Source organism: Pyrus communis, chromosome 7 (genome assembly GCF_041283825.1).
Source record: "Pyrus communis isolate YQ-2024b chromosome 7, ASM4128382v1, whole genome shotgun sequence".
Taxonomy (NCBI): domain Eukaryota; kingdom Viridiplantae; phylum Streptophyta; class Magnoliopsida; order Rosales; family Rosaceae; genus Pyrus; species Pyrus communis.
The window spans coordinates 5,438,480-5,458,053 of record NC_142571.1 but is presented as its reverse complement, the minus strand read 5'-3'; the positions used below and the strand labels follow the sequence as shown (position 1 = coordinate 5,458,053).

General features: G+C 36.4%; 1 pseudogene; it reads left to right on the top strand.

Moving 5' to 3' along the window:
• The first annotated feature begins 3,177 nt into the window (after window positions 1-3,177).
• LOC148695501 (uncharacterized) lies at window positions 3,178-4,167 on the top strand (annotated as a pseudogene).
• The last annotated feature ends 15,407 nt before the right edge of the window (window positions 4,168-19,574 follow it).

Sequence of the window (19,574 nt, the reverse complement as noted above, 5' to 3'; positions counted from 1 at the left end):
TTTATTTAAATTTCATTAATATAAATAACTACAAATTTCCTTTTTAATATAAAAATATAATAACTTATATAGAAATACATTATTACATTAATGTCAGGAACTTCGATAAAAAAACCAAAAAACACAAAGGTTTCAGTCAAAGAACATTGGTAGTTAGGGACGACATTCAAAGTGTCCCTTTTTTTTTTTTCTTTTTTTTTTTTTTAAATTCATGTCAGACTTAACAAAGTTGCTCTTCTAAAGTTAGGCTTGGCAAACGGGTCGTGTTTGTCGTGTTTCGTATTATTTTCGTGTAACACATGTTATCTTATCGGTCAGTGTCGTGTCACACCATTTATCTTAACGAGTCCTTAACAGGTCGGATCACTTTACCCAACAGGTAAAATGACCTAACTCAGTATGACCCTTTAAGAAAAACACTTTTTTTTCCTTAAATTTGCACATACCACATTGCCACGCAAATATTACTTCAAAACATAAAAACATATTTGTCGTTAAGTACTACATTTACACTCCAAAATAAGAGCCTAATAAAATAGCACGAACACACTACTAGTCTACCACAAAATATCAAATGTGCAAGGATATGCAAAATGAATGAGTTTTTCTTTCAAGGTAGCGAAGCCTATCTTAGAAGTTAAAACCTTACCAATGAAATTCAAAGCTTGCATGTTATTTCTTTTATAAATTCCTTCAATTTTCATCGATCATTATGGGGAAATTGTATTGGAACTTTGGCTTGATTTATTGCCTTCAAGAGTTATGCTAATGATGTTTTCAGTAAGGTTATCCACATCAGAACTCTCTTATGTATAAACTAAGTATAGAAAAACCAAACATTATAAACCATTCAAATTATGAGAAGTTTACCAAAATAATTATGAAAATAAACAAAACAATAGTACTATATCATATAAAAATATATTACCTCCTTTTCCAAATTTTCTAAATTTAGTTTAATATATATATATATATATATATATTATAATTATATATATGATTATTATAGTATTTTAGTGGTATAAAATTATTAAATTAATATTTTGCTTATAGTGTATCGGGTTACCTGATAATGAACTGATTCGTTATCATGTTGACCCGGTAACCTGTTCATTTCTTGTCGTTTCGTGTCAGGTTAACAAGTCGTGTCAGAAATTGCCAAGCCTATCTAAAGTCATCGTCTTAAGATTTGTGAGGTCTTTCTTATATGAGCTTAATACTAATTTTACAATAGATTTAAATAATTCTTGTTACATAGAAACAAAATACTAATTGATAAAACAAAAATATAAGAAGAGAGAAGAAGGTTTCACGTCATATCGAATCCCTTATATTTGCAAAATCCAATTGTATAAAACTCTAATAACTTTAAACATTCAATTTCATCCTATCTCTTATCAATAATATTCAAACCTAGTTAATTACAAAGCACCAAAAATTTGAGATTGTGGGGTCTCGATCATTAAGGATTCCCTTCTTCTTGAACACATGAACTTTTTTTCCATACCGAATTTTGAATTTTTTTTATTTCAATGAATTCGCAGAATTATTGTGTTTAGGTGCAATAATAATTATTTAAATCGATAACTTAATCTTCCATAAGACTAATACGAATGTTCATATGAAAATGACCTCACAGATCCTCAAAATGAGGACCTTATGAGAGCAATTATCTGTATCAAGTGCAGTTTTAATCTGGATTAATGCTCACCTAAGGACCTCATTTTGAGAACTTATGAGGTCCTCTTTCATTTAAAACCCTTAGATTAATTTGATGGTGAATTAATTAATAACCATATATTATCTTTGCTACACCCTAATAAAATAATAATATCGATTAAAAATAAAAGAAACAACATTTGCGCGTGAAACGGTTTCGCCTTCTTCTCATACCGTCTCTCTCCCCTATATCCCTTCTCTCGCCTCCCTCTCCATCTAAATTTTCTACCCAGAGAAAATATATAACATGCCATTCAATGTCATACATGCATTTCACTTTCCTGATGATTGGATCCTTAACAGTAGGCAGAACATTTCTGTCAATCGACGTTTTGTTCTCATAATTATCCTTAGCAGAGGTTACATAGCTAGAACCACTTGTTTGCACCTAAAATGTGCACAATTTTACTTATTTGGGCCTAAAGTCAAAATATGGCATTTGGAGGATTATTGTGCAAGAGGGCAAACCTGGAAGATAATTGGCTACATCAAGAGGGATGATTTGACATTAAGATATTGCTTTTCCCGGTGGTGGAGGTGTGCCAAGAGCTTTATTTAATCAAGACAACTACATGCGTTCCCATTGCAAGTGGATTGGAAGGCAACATGCGGGCATTTGGGTAGAGGACATGTGGTGAAAGAAGCTAGCTTGCTTCTTTTAATTATTAATCTATTGCATGTGGTGGAAATGTGAGTTGGCCTCTTTTAATATTATTTCATATGCACGCTGGTAGTGGAGTTCTATTGGGCAAGTTCAATGTTCTCAACAAAGGGGTCATCTCAGATCTCTATATAAAGAAGCAGAGGCACAAGGATTATGGACACTCAACCAATCAATTAAGCAACTCTACTTAAATCAGCTCCTCAATTTCCTTGTAGACATATACTTTTAGCCAAGCACCCTTTACTTTCCTTGTTTTTAGCTCTACTGCTCACTCGGTATTGATCTCCTTTGCATTTTTATTTACAACCTTTTTAGCTCTACTTGCCCAATCCGTCTGGAACAAGCTCAAACCTTGTATGTGGCATCCCTTTGTACTTATAATGCTTTATACTTTAAATAATTACATTTCTGTACAACTTATTTCCAGTCATTTAATTTACAAGCAATCTACAATACCAGTCATTTACTTTCCTCTGTCATTCACACTTCCATCAACCTTGTCATTTAGATGTTGTTATATTTCTCCACATAAGTAAAGTCCTTATCTTTAAGGCAAAGAAATAACCTTGATTTGAGCCATTCCCACTCAATGGTGCAATCTCTTGATTAGAAGTCAAACTCAGGCGCAATCTTAATCATTTAGATCCCGTCTACTAACGGCATCTAGTAGTGGCACGCCCATACCCACCAGTTTTTTGTTTGAGTAAATTCCCATCTTGCTCGTGAAGCCCATGGAAAATTTTGGGGGCGAACAAATTGACACGCCCAGTGGGACACTTATATGGAGTTAGATCATGAAAAATCCTTATGTTCATTGTTTTTCTCAACATGCTTTCGACCACTACATTCCAGAGTATGAAAAGGATGACAGTGTTGAAAATTGCCCAAACTATGGCTATGACAAAAATCACATCAAGCTAACCTATGAGCTGCCAACTTATGGGTACATGGGTGGAGAGTACTCAAGTCCTATGGAATATGATTGTTGGCCAACTAATGATTACCAACTATACAATAATAATCCTGAAGATTGGCTAACTTATGGTCATGGTGAAAGTTATTATTCTTTTGATGACTCATGAAAACTACGATAGGTCAACAAATGACTTTGAGTATCAAAGTGCTACCAATGAGTACATAGAGCCAATATATGAGATGCCAACTAATGAACATCCGGATGAAGAGCTTTACAATAAGGATGTGGGCAAATTAGAGGAGAAATTGTCTAAACTCCATGTGGTAGGCATCAAATACAATGAAGAGGTGACCAAGTGTTTTGAAAGGATGATGGAAAGCTACACAACTTTCGGAGAAACTATGAGAAAGTTGATAGATCAAATGTGTCAAATCCCCTATACAAAACAAACTCATCCTACTACAATCAAGGAAGAACAAAGCATACACATTGATGAAAGCCAAAAAATGGCCCTAATCAATGAAACATCCATGAAAATGGATTTGGTTGTAGGAGAACAAACCAACTTGTCGAAACCGATAACAGCTAAAATGGAGCTTATGGCTAGTAAAGGCAAAACACCAACACTCGGGGGGCTTAAACTTGCATCTCATGTGAAGCCCGAAGAAGAAGAGAGCTCTTACACTCTCCCCCGCCAACACAAGTATGTCGTCCATGCCGAGACTTCAAAAATGACAGGGCTTGGGGTGACACATGAATGGCCTCCTCCTACAACTCCCAAGCTACCTGGTATGGTATGGCTAATTTAAATGTTGGATTTGATTTTTCTGCACTCAACTTTAAAAAGAGAAAAAGGCTTAAGTGTTAAGAGAAATAAAATCTGGACAATCAAGGGTCTTCACCCAGTGTGCCCGAATAGGGCTTTTATTGTTGTTTCCTCGTTTGCCCGAAGTGCTCCCTCTTTCTTTTCCTTGATTTTTCTCCTTTCTCCTTTCTTCTTTCTCTCTTTTTTCTTTTTCTTTCTCTTTTTGCCTTTTTGCTTGAGTGGGCTTTCTTTTGCTTGCTTTTTGATTTAAAAAAAGTCATTCAAAAAAAAAAAAAAAAAAAAAAAAACCAGGTTGTTTTTTCTAGTTGCCTGATGGGGCTTTTTGTGTTAGACCATCTCCAACCGAATGGTCCAAAGGGCCAGAGGGCCGAAAATAACCTAAAAATCGTCTCCAACAAAGAGCCAGGCCAAAGGGCTTGTGGGCCCCACTGGACAAAAAAGGGACAAAAGGCCAACCGGCCAGCCCAAATGAACCAGCCAGCCGGCCCCAGGCCGGGCCACAATTCAAATTGCAAAGGCTAGCTAGTTGATGTCAACTAGCCAATTTTTTTACATTTTTGTTTTTACAAAAATTTTAATTTTTTTTTAAATTCTATTTTTTTTTTCCTATAACTTCCTAAGTCATTAAACAACATTAAATTAAATTAAGTAAATGAAACAACATTAAACAATATGAAACAACATTAAATAATATTAAACAACATAAAAAATAACATTTAACAACATGAAACTTAAACAACATTTTTAAAAACATTTAACAACATAAAACTTAAATGCCTACTCCATGCTTGTTTTGGCCCAAAGATGTGCAACAAGCTTCTGTTGTAGGTATTTGTTTGTGGCGCGGAAATGTATCATCCTATAGCTGACGTCACCTAACCGTTGGATTTGAATTTGAATTTTTTTCGGCCAAAATTTAAAAAAAAAATAGTTAAAAATTCTCATTTTTTCCCTATAAATTTAAGTTGTTGTAGTTTTTAAATTTAATTTGTAGTTTTTAAATAATAAATTATGTTTAGCCATTTGGCCCACGGTTGGAGATCCTTTTTTGTGACAGGGCTAAAATGAGCTTTATGGCCCTTGGGCCCTCGGTTGGAGATGGTAAGAAATATGGTCATGCACTGTTCATTAAAATATTAATTTTTTGGAGAGCCAGAGGGCTCACCGTCCTTCGGTTGGAGATGGTCTTAAATGCCCAACCAGGCTATTCAGTTTGCTTCTTTTAATTTTTTTTTTTTTTTAATTTTTGTTCTTTTTCTTCCTCTATCTCTCCCTTTCCTTTCTCCATCTTTCTTCCTTTCCCCCTCTATCTTGCTTTATTTCTTGCCTGACTTGGGCATATGTTGTGTTGCCCAAATGGGCTGTGTAAAAATTTATAATAATAATAATAATAGAAAACACAAAAATCTAGGCAGTCGCCCAAAGGTCTTTTACCTTTCTTGCATTTTCCTTCTGTCTGAATGGATGTATTTAGCCCGAACCCAAAAGTTGAAATTAGAAAACCATCAACAACTGCAACAAGATATTCTGATTTTTCTGCCATTAATTGTCGATGACCTGTCAGCCACCATTTTTAATGGGTGAGAGGTAGAAAAGTGAAGCCACGTTTGGATTTGGGTTCTCAAAACAGATTAAACCACGGAGGTTGGATGGTGAGTGTAGAAAAATGTTTTTACAATTTGCCTGAATGCTTGACTAGGCTTTTCTTGCATTTGCCCAATGTAAATTTTCTTCCCTCTATCTCTTTTTCCCTTCTCCCATTCTTTTTCTCTTTCTATCTCTCTCTTGGCTGTTTGCTTCTCTCCCTCTTTCTCCTTCTTTCTTTTTTTCTCTCAATGTCTGTTTTATAGTTTGCCCGAATGGGTTGTGTGTGTGTGTGTATATCACTGTTCTAAAAATTCTCGTCTAAGTCCCGCCTAGGCGATAGGTGGCTGGCCACCGCTCCGATTAATGTCTAGTCATTTGAAAATTAAGAAAGGGCGCCTAGATTTGTTGAGGCATCCGCCTAGCACACCCATACCCGACTAGGTACAACAATAATTATTTAAATTGATAACATAATCTTCCATAAGACTAATATGAGTGTTCATATAAAAATGACCTCACAGATCCTCAAAATAAGGACCTTATGAGAGCAATTATCTATATCAAGTGCAGTTTTAATCTGGATTAATGCTCACCTAAGGACCTCATTTTGAGGACCTGTGAGGTATTCTTTCATTTAAAACCCTTAGATTAATCTGATGGTGAATTAATTAATAACCATATATTATCATTGCTACACCCTAATAAAATAATAATGTCGATTAAAATAAAAGAAAAAACATTTGCACATGAAACGGTTTCGCCTTCTTCCCATACCATCTCTCTCCCATCCATCCCTTCTCTTGCCTTCCCTCTCCATCTAAATTTTCTACCCAAAGAAAATATATAACATAACATTCAATGTCATACATGCATTTCACTTTCCAGATGATTGGATCCTTAATAGTAGGTAGAACATTTCCGTCAATTGACCTTTTGTTCTCATAATTATCCTTAGCATAGGTTACATAGCTAGAACCACTTGTTTGCACCTAAAATGTGCACATTTTTACTTCTTTGGGCCTAAGGTCAAAATATGGCATTTGGAGGATTATTGTGCAAGGGGGCTAACTTGGAAGATATTTGGCTACATCTAGTGAGATGGTTTGACATTAAAATATTATTTTTCCCTTTTGTTTGGGTGGTGGAGATGTGCCAAGAGCTTTATTTAATCAAGATAATTGCATGCTTTCCTATTGCAAGTGGATTGGAAGGCAACATACGGGCATTTGGCTAGAAGACATGTGGTGAAAGAAGCCAGCTTTCTTCTTTTAATTATTAATTTATTGCATATGGTGGAAACATGTGGTGGAAATGTGAGTTGGCCTCTTTTAATATTATTTCATATGCAAGATGGCAATGGAGTTCTATCATGCAAGTTCAATGTTCTAAACAGAGGGGCTATCTCAGATCTCTATATAAAGAAGCAAAGGCACAAGGATTATGGACACTCAACCAATCAATCAAGCAACTCTACTCAAATCAGCTCCTCAATTTCCTTGTAAACATTTACTTTTAGCCAAGCACCCTTTACTTTCCTTGTTTTTAGCTCTAATGCTCACTCGGTAGTATCGATCTCCTTTGTATTTTTATTTACAACCTTCAAAACCATTCCCCAAACCACCAGAAATTGCCACAAAACTAGAGCAACTTGCCCGATCAGTCAGGAACAAGCTCGAACCTTGTATTTGGCATCCTTTTGTACTTATAATATTTTGTACTTTAAATAATTACATTTTTGTACAACTCATTTCCAGTTATTTAATTTACAAGCAATCTACAATACCAATCATGTACTTTCCTCTGTCATTCACACTTCCATCAACCTTATCATTTACATGTTGTTATATTTCTCCACATAAGTAAAGTCCTTATCTTTAAGGCAAAGAAAGAACCTTGATTTGAGTCACTCCTACTCAATGGCGCAATCTCTTGATTAGAAGTCGAACTCAGGCGCAATCTCAATCATTTAGATCTCGTGTACTAGCGACATCTAGTAGTGGCACGCCCACACCCACCAGTTTCTTGTTCGATTAAATTCCTGGCATGCCCGCAAGGCCCATGGGGAATTTAGGGGTCGAACACCACTCATGTATCGTTCTTCCATCATTTTTTTTCAAACTCTTCAACATCTAGATGCTCCTCTTTAGAAACGAATTGAAGGTTAAGTGCTTTCCCTGGATCATTATGGGCTACAAGTTCTGTTTCAAATTCTTTTTCTATAAAATCTACAATTAATAATTTCTAAATAAACTCCCATTGTAAACACAAATTCCATTTGCATTGCTGCTACTGCAAAAAGTTCAAACTGGAAGGGAAAATGAGGGAGAAAAGGGATGAAAGGGGGGGAGGGAGAGAGAGAGAAGGGTAAGGGAAAAAAGGTGGAACGGTTTCAGTGTACACCCTTTTTTCTTTTATTTGTAATTGAGATTATTATTTTGTTAGGATGTAACAGGGATATATAAGGATATTGATTAATCTACCATCAGATTAATTTAAGGTTATGAAGTAAGGAGAATGACAAAGAAAAGAAAGCAACAAAAAATGTTATAGGGATGTGCATTGATAATCATCAGTGGTCAATTTAATGTAATCACATAATTGATTGCTACATTTGTGGATAATTACAAATGAGTATAATATATAAAGCCGAGTTACTAAATAGAGTCTAAAGCTAATACTTCATCCCTAAAACATAAGAGCCGGTTGGAAGTGCTTTTAAAATAACCGAAAGTGCTTTTGGTGAAATTAATTTTAGGTTCCAAAAAGTGGTTTTGAGAAGAAACACCAAATATTTAGTTCTTGCAGGAAACACGCGGTATGCGGGGGCAACTGTAACATCCCACATTGTCCAGGGGAGTGGATCATGTAAGCCTTATATGTATATTCTCATCTCTACCTAGCACGAGGCCTTTTGGGAGCTCATTGGCTTCGGGTTCTATCCGAACTCCGAAGTTAAGTGAGTAGCGCGCGAGAGCAATCCCATGATAGGTGACCCACTGGGAAGTTCTCGTGTGAGTTCCCAAAAACAAAACCGTGAGGGTGTGGTCGGGGTCCAAAGCAGACAATATCGTGCTACGGCAGAGTTGAGTCTGGGATATCGTGGGGGCCCGAGCCGGGATGTGACAATTTGGTATCATAGCCAATCCCTGGCCGGATGTGTGCTGACGAGGACGTCGGGCCCCTAAAGGGGGTGGATTGTAATATCCCACATCGCCTAGGGGAGTGAATCCTGTAAGCCTTATATGTATATTCCCATCTCTACCTAGCACAAGGTCTTTTGGGAGCTTACTGGCTTTGGGTTCCATCGGAACTCCGAAGTTAAACGAGTAGTGCGCTAGTGCAATCCCATGATGGGTGACCCACTGGGAAGTTCTCGTGTGAGTTCCCAAAAACAAAACCGTGAGGACTTGGTCGGGGCCCAAAGCGAACAATATCATGCTAGGCGGAGTTGAGCCCTAGATGTGGTGGGGGCTCGGGCTATCAGAGCCTAATTTTGGCAGTCTTGCATTATTTGTGAGTGTTTTAATTGTTTTGTTGTCTTCTGTCAGAACTATGCCACCTCGTAAAGAACTGCGTCGCTCAGCTAAGCCTAGTTACCCCGATATAGATCAGTTGGGGGAAGCTATATGTAACATCCCACATCGCCCAGGGGAATGGATCTTGTAAGCCTTATATGTATATTCTCATCTTTACCTAGCACGAGGCCTTTTGGGAGCTCACTTGCTTCGGGTTCCATCGGAACTCCGAAGTTAAACGAGTAGCGCGCGAGAGCAATCCCATGATGGGTGACCTATTGGGAATTTCTCGTGTGAGTTCCCAGAAACAAAACCGTGAGGGCATAGTTGGGGCCCAAAACGGACAATATTGTGCTACAGTGGTGGAGCGGGCCCGGGATATGGTGGAGGCCCAAGCTGGGATGTGACAGCAACGCTATCACTAGTATTATTTTAAAACCACTTCTAAATGAGCACTAATTAAACATAGATCCAGAAGATTCAACATTTCCTCCTCGGAAGTTGTCGGTCCACAGGGCCCAAGCTCAATGGGCTTACTTCAAATCATAAGTTGGCTAGAAGTGGACAAGTGGCCCATAAAGGATCCAACGGGCCAACACCACTTTGGATGAAAATTGCTAGTGTCAGACGATGCTGATAATTTCTTTATAGATAGAAAAATAAAAATTGTGCATACTTACCTTTGTGCATGTTTTTTTTTTTTTTTTTCTTTTATGATATTTCTCTTGGAATATGAATAGAGGACCAAATGATGTTGTTGATGCACAAATTCGAATGAATTTTGAGTCAACGTAAAGAGTGATGTGAGTAATTTAGAGAGGGGGCTTCGGTCAAAGGTAGGCAGACAAAGTGACTTGCGAGGAAGGTAGAGTAAGTAACGAGAGGCACCGGTGTGGTATTGGCCTAAGAGCCTATGATGTTTAAGTTAGAAAAGTATGTTAAAGTTACACATGGACGAGTTTAGTGATAATATAGTATTGAATAGTAAATGTGAATAACCTTTTGAATGGATGAGGCAAAGTTGAAAGAGATTCTTTGACTTGGCTAATGTAGGATTGAATGCATTTAATATGGTGTTGCCACTTGTCGCATTGTAATTTGCGTCCAAGTTAGAGGGAAATCTCTCATTAGTCATGGAAATAGCCACATGTGTAGCTATCACTTGTTGTGAGGTTGATTCTAGCGCCTCATCAAGGGTATTGAAGCAGGGGCCCTTCAGAAGATTATCAACGCTTCCTAGTTGATCAATACTCGATGATTTCAGGTTTAATATTAATATGCTACAACATGTGTAATATTCATAACATTTAAATCTACATCAAACTCAATAATAAATCATGCTATACAATTATAAAAAAAAAAAATACACATTCAACCAAAACAAATAATTTGCTGATTTAAACAAAATTAATGCAAATAAATGAAAAGGTGAAAAAGCCTACTTCTGGCTCTTTCTACCCATGTCTAAGGCCATCTCCAATGGGGAGGGATAAAGGTCTAAAAGCCAAAAAATGGCCTGATTTGCCAAAAAACTCATCACCAATTGATGGCTGGCTACAATTCTATGGAGCCTACCAAACCATTATTTGGCCAAAGGGGCATCAGGCTGGCCAAATGTAGCCCCTTTCTTAGCCTTTTTTTTTTTTTGGGTTAAGTTCCTTAGTTGTAATAATTGATTCAAATTCAAAGGTTAGATTTGAAAGCATCCAAATGTAGTTTAATTAAATTAACTAATAAATTTAAAGTATAAACTTAAAACTAATAAATTATTTAGGGGCTATGTTTAGCCCATTTAGTTGGAGATAATATATATGATTATGGTTGACACTGTTGATTTAATAATAACTTTTTGCAGAGCTATAATTCTAGACGGAGCTATATTTAGCCCTTTCGGTGGAGATGGCTTAATAGTTTCCATTAGGCCATGTATGAAACGGTTCAAGTAATTAATCTTGTGTTAACAATATAATAGCAGTGTCCCACAAACGACACGTGTGAGTGGTGAGGGAAGAGAAATAACAATAATTTTTTTTTGTGAAATTACTTTAATGCTCATCATTTTTTGTTTCAAATATTTTTATAGAATATAGAGGATTAAATCGTCTTTTCACATTTTTTGTTGACAAAAAAAGTTCTTTCGATAAGTAGTTTCAGAAGTAAGGAGAAAAAAAAGTAACATAAATTGTATGGGGATTAGACTTGACAATTTCTTGCATGACTCGTTAACCGATATGAAACAACACAAAAATAATGAGTTTCAAGCCAACACGTTAACTAATGGGGTCGTTATCTGGTCACCCCTTAATAACGAGTTCTTAACAGGTCTACAATAGTTACAGATCAACCATTTTTTTTTTTTTATCAAAACAAATCAACCATTTCAAACCATTAAGAAAAAGGTTAGTTTTGTGTTTTTAAACTACTAAAAAACCTTAGGACATTAGTCATACGGTTTAATGTCACATAAGTGAGATTAAATACTTACATTTGGTCAACAACTCTGTGACATCCCACATCACCCAGGGGAGTGATCCTTATATGTATATTCTCATCCCTACCTAGCACGAGACCTTTTGGGAGCTTACTAGCTTCAGCTTCCATTGGAACTCTGAAGTTAAGCGAGTAGAGCGCGAGAGCGTTCCCATGATGGGTGACCCACTGGGAAGTTCTCGTGTGAGTTCCCAGAAACAAAACCGTGAGGGTGTGCTGGGGGCCCAAAGCGGACAATATTGTGCTATGGTGGAGTCGGGCCTAGGAAGTGGTCTCGCCGGGGCCGGGATGTGTCAAACTCTCAAAGGTTAAGGGTGGTCAACTTTGACTGCTCATTATGAATTTTTAACGTAATTTAATTTTTCCTACAAAATACCAAAGCACATAAAAAAAAAATCATAGTAATAAATTTACAAGTGTGTAAAATGTGAAAAATATGCAAACGTTTAATATCGCATCCTCTACGCTTTGGCGATGGGTACATATGAATTTTTAACGTAATTTAATTTTTCCTACAAAATACCAAAGCACATAAAAAAAAAATCATAGTAATAAATTTACAAGTGTGTAAAATGTGAAAAATATGCAAACGTTTAATATCGCATCCTCTACGCTTTGGCGATGGGTACATCGTCATTATGATTTTTAAAACCTTCCAAACCCTTGCGAACAATGTTTTCATGAGGAGTTCAAAATAAATAAAATTTCATAATAATTAATGTACATGTGTGAAAAAAGTGAAAAAAAAATATATATAAACGCTTGTGATTGCATCATTTACAGTTGGACGATGGTTCTATCGTCGTTTGGATTTGTAAAACCCTCCAAACTCTCATGAATTAAGTGCAAAATTAATAAAAATTAATGTACAAGTGTGAAAAATGTAAAAAAAATAAATATAAAAGGTGAAGGGGTTAACTCCCAAATTCGACACCGTATCCATAACTCTAGATTTACATTTAATCGTTAATTGTTATTTACATTTACACTTCATTTTTCTGGCCAGATATATATATATATATATATTTTTTCAGATCTTCTTTTTTGAAAATATGATTTTTGCCATCCCACCCTAATTTCCTAACGAGTTTCAAACACCATCAAAACCTTCATCTCGTCCCTGGAAACGTGATGTCGACGTTGGTTTTGTGAAATTTAGTGCACAGACGTAATTTCAAGAACATGTTTTGGAGCTGTACTTTTCCGATGAGATTCAGGAGATCTTCGGCTGACTTTTTTTTTCTTTTATTCCAACAGGCATAGAAATGTTCTACTCTCTTTTAGCTTCATTTTCATTTAAAGATCGACGAATTTGGTTAAGAATCGAAGAAGTTATGAGCATTTGAAATCAACTCAGATATTCGACAAAAATCTGCAGAAACTGGCGACTTGGACGGCGACGGACGGTAGACGGTGGATGGCGCCTGCGACTGGAGAAAGAAAGGGGAAAGTGAATATTTTGTAGCCTCTGGAATATTCTCGAACGGTGTCAAGTTATATTCCTTAATATTCCATTTGTTTTAACGAAATATTCTTTTTGAGGATAGAATATTCCCACTGAATCCCAACTATGCGTGGGGGTACATGGCAGCGTATGCAGTGGCGCACTACGGTATGTGGCCGGAGCACGGCAGTGGTCTAGGGACGAAAAATTCAAAATGTTGTCCTAGGCTAATTTTGATGCTCTGATTCTATTTTTGGCAGTCGTTTAGCGAAATTCAGCCATTTTAACATAGTTTCATGGTGGACCGCCACTTAAATTTGCGATTGGTGGAGACCCAACTGTCGGATCAACATGAAATTTTAATATGTTGTTTTCGAACCTGATAAGATTAAAAGCACACCACAAAGTAGCACACAAATGTCCTATTAATTTTCCTTATTAAAAATAAGATTTATCAATTGTAGCACATGAAAATAAGGGTCTTTTCCGTAGAAGATTGTTTTATCTAACTACTTAGAATGTCACAAAAACTGGGTTGTTGTCCCTACTGACCAGCCACCGAAAAATAATTACTAGACCGACTTACACTTATCTAAAGTCTACGAAATTTTATATGCATATACTAGACACACAGAGCTATACTCACTCAAATTTTTGGAATTTTTGGAGTTGATTTGATATTTAAATTAAATCGAACAAAAACAAGACAGAGACAGATTTTTAAGTAGTTCACAACTTAAGAAAAACGAGTTAGGGGAATTGCTATCCACCACCAAATAATCATGCAAACATGTTATGTTTCATTCAAATTCCTTTCATTTTTGGATGAAGATGCTCAAGTTGGCTCAATGTTAGAACTCAACCTATTACTCTTTCTTATGTAGTATGTTAAGAGAATGACGTTTTCAAGTTAACTTAGTCCCTAACATGCAATCTCGAATGGTGTGTTCATAGATTTAACAAGTAGAAATCATTAAGAACGAAAAGAGTTTGAGTCATCACAAGGCATCGTAAGTACTAGCATTGTCTTACTAATCCTAGAAATTGGTTCACATGTTAATCACAATTAACAAGTACTACTCTAAAACATATGTAGGTCCTCATTCGACAAGGGCAGACACACACATATTCATAGCATTAGAATCCTAGATATGCTTACTAAGTATGCATCCGTAGAAAACACATAAAGAATTCATCAATGAGACAAGTAGTGAACCAATTTTCATTCATTCGTAAAAGTAATTCAAACGAAATGTCATAATAAACTTGCAATCATATTAGGGCAAAACAGCCCCTAACAACTAAAAATTAGTTACACATAATTCTCAAATTAAACCAAAAGAAAGACATAAGTTTGAGAAGATAAAACCGAGAGAAGAGAATGCCAAGATTTCCTCCTTCCTTTCCTTCATTCCCCAACGCAGCAGCCTTGCCTTTTTTCCTTGCTTTCCTTCTTTTTTTTCTCTCTTTTTTCCACACTTTTTCTCCCTTTTTGTTGCTGCAACCTGTAGTCTTTTCTTCTTTTCTGCTGCTACAGTTTTTTTCTCCATAACTCACCCCACTAACAGCCATTTAGTGATGACAATAAGTGAGAGGAAATGCTAAAACAATTGTAACTCTTTGGGCAGCCTTTATGTCCATTACTCTCACTTAATTTTTCATTTCCTCTGATATTTGAATAAGTGTTAGCTGGCTTGTTCTTGGCTGCATCAGTTTTGCTGTTAGTTTTATGAGATTTATTGCTTTCAATGCTTTCTTGTCAGTTACAAACTGCTCAGTCTCTTGGGAACCTTTCAGTGTTAGAACGGCCATAACTTTTTCTAGAAACATGATATTAACAATCTGCGAAATGCTCCAGAAAATAGATATCCATAGCTTTCCAAGCATATAAGGCTCATTCCTAATTCATTCTGAGCTGTCCGCAACTTGCTTCCAAAGTCAGCTGACCTGCACAGGCAGTTTTGACGAATTTATTACTTAAAATTCCACTTGTGTTATTTTTCTTTTCTTTACTTGACAAATCCTACAAAACACAAAAACAAAGTAAATAACTCAAAAATATAAGGAACTAACTAAGAAAAGACAAGTGAATTTGATATAAAATATATATAAATATAAGCTTATCAGAACCATATTGAAATTTTAGTATCTTTCAGATCGAGTTACGTAGGGTTATTGACCCTACCGTTGACGGTTGACAGACATTCAATTTTTTGTCAACGCATCCCGAATCCATCTAGAATGTCCTAGAGGACGTGTACAACGTAAAATTATGTGCTAGAATTCTGAGATGGGACTTGTGATTCATTATAGGCGACAAACGTACGTAGACGCCTCGTTCTCTATGCGAAATCCAGGTGAGTGATTTTAATATTTGTGGTAATGGTTATTACCTTGAGAATTCCCCTGTTAGTATCCTTGGTGGAAACATCATGAATTTATAAATGTGTTTTTTTTATTAAATAGTTATTTTAAATTATGTCATCGATGTATTTTATGACATGTGATTTGACTTGCATATTCGAAATGTTTGTGAATTGTGATTTGTTATACATATTTGAATTGTTTGAGAAACATGAGGGCTAGTAAAGGATCATTAAGCCATTGGCATAGGGAGTTGTTGAGGCAAAATTGTCAAGTCTCATTTTGTTTAGCCGTTTGAAACTGAGTTCCTTGGATTCTGGTCGGTTCCATTGAGTGTTCTGGAACCGGGTTCTGTTGGGGTTCCATTGAGTCGTCCATTTCCTTGCTCTATCTGTCTACGTTCAGATTTCGTTGAGTGGTTTGGAACACGTTTTTTGTTGGATTTCATTGAGTGGTCCAAAATCGCAACCTTTATTTAGTTGGTTCGTTGATTCTTCAGATTCAGTCTAAAATGTGAAAGCTTAGAAGATGTAGGCTCCAGCCAAACTAAGTCACTTTAATCCTAGTTTTCAGTGCATTTATGACTGATATGCCTGAGAACCTTTGTGGTTGATTAGAAAGGTCGATGGATGTCTGTGTGATTCCTTTGGAATTTTCAGTGGTTTATTTTTTTATTTTGATTATGTTTTTATAAAGAATTGATTTATATTTGTCGTTAATAAACTATGATCGATGGACTGGTTTTATGATTATCACATATGTCGGATTATTATCACTCGCATGAGCTTCACAGCTTATCCGGGTTGTTGCTTTGCCCAGTGCACCATTCCCACGGTGTATGGGTGATTGTATAGGACATAGGTCTGAGTAGATACAAGGATTGGGGTAGCAGTCAAATTTCATCAATTGGAGCGATTAGGTTACCTTTGTACCTTTCCTCGTATTTCTTTGCGACTTTCTTTTGGGAGCATATAGGCGTTAGCTTTGTTGTACAGTTGTATTTTGTGACTGAGATCCTGCCACCTTGTAAATGTTGTTAATTTCAGTTTTAGTATGCCATTGTGTATATTATTTGTATTACTTTGCACCCTCTTACAGTCACTGTCGCACGTCGATACTGGACATATGTCGGGATCGGGGCGTGACCCGCCCACACTTACAAGGTGGCTCAGCCACAAAATATACTTGGTTCCACGTAAATCAGTCTAATTAATCCATTATATCACATAACTAATCATGCGTATATTGTTTGTATTCACGTGGATTACAGTTATTTCATGTGATCTTCCAGAACTGGCTCTGTCAATACTATGAACAAAGACCAAATCGGGTATCCGACTGACTAGGTTTCAAAGAGCTTTATCAAGTCAAAAATATTAAATTTGTAAAGGTGGATTTTGTTGGAGTGGTTGTTGCTTTTAGTGGCAATAAATTGTATTGTATGGATTCGGGAGGCGAACATCGTTTTTGATCACTTTACAGGCCTTTGTCAAATTTATTGCAGACAAAGAAAGAGATGCCTTTAGACCTTTACACCTCACTACCTTTCATGCATTTGACCTTTTCCTGAATGTGGTCTCATCTCCTCTCTTATTGATTTTGTCTTCATGTTGACTATTTTGTCAATAAATTTGTTGATTGATGATTTCTTCTTCACATGCACGATGCACCTTTCTAAAACCATCTTCAATGGTTGGGCTAAAAGCCAAATATTTTAATCCGAAAAATTTAGCTTTTAGCTCAGAAACAACTTTTCTGCTCCAACCGTTCTAGCCTAAAATTTTAGCTCGGTATTATTAAAGAATGAACTTAGGCTTTTTTTTTTGTTAAATTAAATTTAAAAAAAAAAATTAATATGTAGACTATCGTAAATTAATTTTATAAACATTTTAATCTAAAAAAATTTAAATTCCGATAAATATTGGATGGAGTCCACTCCGATTTCTGGGCTAAATTTTGGGGGGAATTTGGCCTTGGTTTAGCATTTAGCATTTAGCTCAAATTTTCCCCTTGGGTTGGAGTGGATTTAGGGGGAAATTTTGGGGGGTAATTTGGCTTTAATATCATAATTTCTTTAAACAATTCTACTCTTTAAATCATTATTTTTTTTTATAAAGAAATTTGAAGTTTTGGTCAAATAGGAAGATAACTTAACAAGTTAGATACAACAATGTGTTTTCTTCTCGCACTCAATTTCAAATGTCACTCCATGCCATTCAGATTGTATTAAATTATCCCTCTGACAAACAAACTTAAAAAAAATAAGAGAATAAAGTTGTTAGTAAGCAGAAGCTGAAAATGGTTTCGTAGGGGCCAAGGCGGAGTGCACGCTGCCTGATTGCTAGTTGAGTAGCTGCTTGTTGGGACACCTTGGGAGAGAGAGCTTCATGCGCTCATGTCCTACTTCAAAACACCTCGTCGTGATTGCATTGTGTTTCGATGTGCTCGAGGAGTTGTATCACCAAGTGGTCTGCTATGTGAGCATGGGTGAATCTTCACTAGAGCAAAGAGGGGCCTTTGATCATCTGAAATTCCTAGGAAATTTGAGGAATCCGCCTCTCTAAACTTACATGGAAAAGTGTTTGAAAATATGCTTGAATGAAGGATGTTGTCCCTGCTACTCAGATGCGCGCGCCATATTTATTTTTTCAATCCGATTTTATAATTCGAAATTAAAGTTTTATTTCTATTTTTGAAATCAGAGAATACAGACTTGACCATTTTTTTTTTATTTGAAACCAGGGAAATCAAAGTTTTATTGTATAATTCGAAAACTAGGAGGAGATCAGGAAGAAAAAGAGAGAGTTCCTCACTCATTCCCACCCACATGATTTCTTAACTTTCACCATTTTTTAGTTGTTTTTTCAATTGATGTCTAATCAAATTACACCACTTGTTCTTGTAGTTATTGTCCAATTAAGTTGCGCTCTTCTATGTGTCCTTCTTCGGCAATGTTTTATTAAATCACATGCTTGATACCGTTATTCCTCTTAAAAATCACTATAAATTTATATGAGTTTCAAAAAAAAAAAAAACATTATGTAAAGTCTTACGATCTCGTAGTCACTCGAACTTTTATCCCATAATATAATTGACCAAAATATTAAAGGAAATTTGACACACCCCGACCTAAATCAGGACATGCTGGCCGTCACGTAAAGGTGATGTAGCCATGTGCACAGTGCAGAAACAATATTAATATAAGAAATGCGAATAAATAAAAACCCAACTAACTAGAGCACTAGATAAGATGAGGTGCAAGACAAAAGAAAGTGTGAATTCACAACCAGAGCATAAATAGCCTAAGTGCAGTCCAGCATGACGAATACTAATTATACAACACCAAAGGTAATCCTACAATGGTGATAATCTGTTAGAGCTTCCGTGCATTCCTCGCAAGCCATCAAAAGCGCTCGTAACTAGAACCTGGAGGGGCGCAAAATAGAAAGTGTGAGTGGGCAAAAACAAAGATTTTCAAAACCATTTCAATTATCAAAGATAGTAACCCCTCGCCGTAAAATCTGTATAATTTCCCAGAAAATAGAATACATATCTATACCACAACCATGCCCAGAATAGCAAAATTCACAAAATATGCATGTCAAATATCTCAGCATGAAAATATGTAAGACAAGTGATATAAATCAATGCAAATGATATGTCAGCCGGAGTCACCTAACGTGACCTGTACGGTTGAATCTAGAGCTCATCCATCTAGCCGGAGTCACCTAACGTGACCTACATGGCTTAAATCCACATCCCAACAAATATACTGCACACGAGTCGGAACCACCTAAAGTGGTCTGTACGACAGGATTGGGTGTAAATAAATACGCTTAAGTGCTACCATCACGTGAAGACTATGCGAATAATCACGGGTCACTTACGAGTCAGAACCACCTATAGTGGTCTGTATGACAGGACTGTGCACCTAACTTGGATCCAAGGTGAGCATATGGTCTGGGAGGTGAACATCACGTGAAGAACTGTACCCTAACTCTGGGCTGGAGCACTAACATCGGGGTGCAGGTTTATGAGCTCTCAACACA